We start from the raw sequence: 3,762 nt of genomic DNA, 5'->3' as shown, positions 1-3,762 counted from the left end.
GCCTCTTCTACTACCATTAGTTATTACCATTATATCGACTGCGTTCGGGCTTACAAAGATTATCCAACAAGCCCGACGACTTACCCAAAGCATTTTGTGAGACGTAAATGGCGACTGAGGTTAGGAAGACATCCACTTGAAACGGTCTGGACTAGTCGTTACACCTTCAAGCCCCGGAATATGCAGCATAATTGGATCAAATTTTTGAAATAAGATAATTGGGACAAATAAACTGATTTATATAGAGAACATAAAACGGGGTATTGATTATGACGTGTAGTACATCCCCAGAGATCTGTATATCAGCTATGTTTACAGTTTTGTACAAGTGATTAATATTGTTGTTTGTATATTTTTCCGGAGCTTTCTTTTTGCAGGCCACCAGACAATTTTTTTTTTATCTTTTACAAATTATATCTGGGAAAGTTATGCAGGGTTCCTACGGCGTCGGCAAGGCCGTACCCAGAGGAGGGGTTAGGGGGGTTTCAACCCCTCCAGAAATGTTTTTTTGACTCTTAAAATGTAACAAAATGGATATAAACAAATTTTGTATGCGTTTTTTGATGTTTTTGTGCCCCCCCCCCCTAAAAAATATTTGATTAAAACCCCCTCAGAAAAAAATCCTGGGTAGGGCCTTGGGCGTCGGCAAAGTTAATGAGGCTTTTAATGATATTGCGCACCGTTAAGTTTGTCCCGCATGCACAAGAATTCAACTTTCTTGACTTTACAGAAACTTTCCATAGCAAATAGCAGAGTAAATCAAACATGGAGCTGAGAAAAGCCTTAATCTGTAACCAAGGGAAATATTTAAATAATTTAAATAATGTTTAGTATAATTGAAATTTTTCACAAGTCTTCTGCCATTGACTGAACTTTGCGAACTTTCTTAAAATGATAAATAAAGTTCATCTTTTGTTCCGACAGCATATCGTCAGTAAAGTTATGTGATGAACGGTTTATTAAGTTTGTGGATAACAGAGAAGTCAGTTAACGGTTACTGGCTGGCACTAACTTGTTTCTTTGAGGGTTTTAGACATGAGGCAGAAGATTCACTTTGATAATTATGGCTTATGTCAAAAATTAATAAACTAATTTTTTTCTTTGTTTTCATTTAGAGGACCATGGAGACTTTTGTTTAGTCAGTCTTAATGTCTACCAACCGGGGATTTTACGGAGATAAGTTACAAAATATTCGGAAAAAGATTTCGGCAATTTTTGTAAACCGATTTTTTGACAAGCTAATATTTCGGAGAGAAAACTTGCACTGGTCCTCTTTGTCCACTGCCTGAAAAAAATTCGAAGTACCTCTGCCCTCCCTCTCCCCCAGATTAATTAATCTTTGATAAATATATCAAACTATTTATTTCCAAATAAATTTGACTTATATCTACTTGGGTAATATACTAGCTTCCGCTATTTAAAAAGTTACTGTTAGAAAATTTTCTTTAAAAATAGAAGATTATCATCATGATAAGCAAGGTATGAAATATCAGTTAATCCAACGTGTTTGCTTGTTTCTATGTCTGTCTTTGTGTGTTTGTGTGTCTGACTCTAGGTGTTTGTATGTATTTCTCTCTCTCTCTCTCTCTCTCTCTCTCTCTCTCTCTCTCTCTCTCTCTCTCTCTCTCTCTCTCTCTCTCTTTCTATAAAATAAAAGTTCAAAATAGGGATAAAATCATTTTTAATAGACAGTGTATATAAATTAACAAAAATACCATATATTTCGGTCACATATACAGTGACTGTCATCAGTAGTAAAACTAAACTAAAACAAAATTAAAACGAAAGTGTATATACAAAATGAAATGAAATTACATATTGTTTAATTCTCTAACTCTTTTCAAAGCAAAGGCAGAAGCTAGCCTCTTTGACCTTCTTGGATTCGGTTCATTTGCGTTCAAGGATATAATATTTGGATAAAGGTCAACTACATTGGGCGATTGAATTTTACTCTGTCAGATTTCAATAAATTATCATAGATAGCTTCATAGATAGTCTAGATATCATAGATAGTCTTGGAGACAACTCGGGAGAAGGATGTTTTTTGTTCCTTACCATTTGTACCCGGGCTAAGTGAAAAACTTAAGAGAATTTTACAGAGTAATGGTCTAAGGGTAGCTTTAAAGAGTAATAATACTTTAGGTAGTTATCTAAATTCTTAGAAGGATCTAACTTCATTGGGGCAACAAAGTAGGGTTTATCAGATCCCATGTACTTGCGGAGGCTCATATGTGGGACGTACTAACCAGAGTTTGGAAATGCAACTATTACAGAATAAAGATTCTATTTCTTCGGCTTTAAAACAGCATTCTAAGTCTGAAGATTTCACTTCAGCCCTTTCAGAACATATTTTCAGTTTTCCAGACCATTTTATTTTGTTCGAGAATGTCTCTTTGACTTGTAAGGATCGGTGTTTAAATCAAAATTTTTGTGAAACTCTTAAACTAAAAAAACCTTATTCAAGAATATTGCTTTGAATCCTCCTTCCCATAATCCCATATTGTAATTATGTCATCTATATACCGGCCCAAAAAAATATGTTTCAAAAAATATGAATCTAACGCAATTGTTTCAAAATTGTCCACAAAAATATTAGCTAATAAAAATAATAAAGGGGCCCCCATAGGTAAATCATTTATTTGTTCGAAATACTCCCCTCTGAATGGAAAAAAATAAGAGAACTTATTGCACAACCTTACTACATACATAATTACAGAAACTTCCAAATCTGTTTTGCCACTAATTAGATCCAAATTTCTTAACAGCTTTCTTTCTAGAAGAGTTTCGGCTGCTTCTACATTAATGTTCATGTACATTCATATAATGTCGAAGCCTTAAAGCAAAGAACTCGAAGAAATTTCTACTTTTTTCAGTTTTTCAACCAAATTTGAAAAATTCTTATTGTACGAAATTTGTGCAGAAAAAACAAAATCCGTGAATTAGAAAGAAACAACATTATACGCCAAAGTATAAGCCCGTATTCGGCCCCCGTAATATTATTTCCAAAAAAGAACAATGACCTGAGGCTTGTAGTTAACTAAGTTTTGCTCGGAATTTTCCCACATATTTAAATTGCGGTCAGAAATAACTTGTATTTCAACGAGACACTTCCCTTTTTTATTGTAATCGTATCATTTTCGTGGGTATTTGTTAATAAAATAAAATCTTCTCCTTTTTCATAGGATATGATCTGTTCTTCACATAACAGGTCCTCATGGATTTCTTCTGACGGAGACACATACCAAATTTCCGATTTATAATTTACTGGTTCGATCATTTGTGAGTTCTGAACTCTTTGCGGTGTTTTTGGGGGGAAATTTGTCTTACGTAGGGTAAACCCATAAAATTTTTCTTCCAGTTCATTTTCTATTACATACTGATTGGAGTTTTGTTGAGTTAAACCTTCCTCTGTTGAAGTAGGTTGCGAGTGAACCACGTTGAGAGTTATTACCTTGTTCCATAACTCTGATATTTTTTAATTTCTATTTGCCTATATTTCTGCATATCTCTTATCTTTGCCTTTATAGACTCAATCCATTTCCCACTAGAATTTGATCTTCTACAAGACGAAAAACGGGGTAAAAAAGACTTTATTATATTCACTATTGCGTCCCCTTTCTCGAAACGTCGGGGAATTGGATCGGCTGGGTATATGAGTCTGTCATTGGCTACGTCTAATAGCACTTAATTAGATTTTAAAAAGTTAGCACCGATTATGGCCTCACACTGAAAATTCTTGCATATTATGACGTTAGTAGGGAA

The sequence above is a fragment of the Artemia sp. Qi Xiang Cuo genome, chromosome 1 (assembly GCF_049724085.1).
Source record: "Artemia sp. Qi Xiang Cuo chromosome 1, ASM4972408v1, whole genome shotgun sequence".
Classification (NCBI taxonomy): domain Eukaryota; kingdom Metazoa; phylum Arthropoda; class Branchiopoda; order Anostraca; family Artemiidae; genus Artemia; species Artemia sp. Qi Xiang Cuo.
This window is presented reverse-complemented; position numbering follows the sequence as displayed.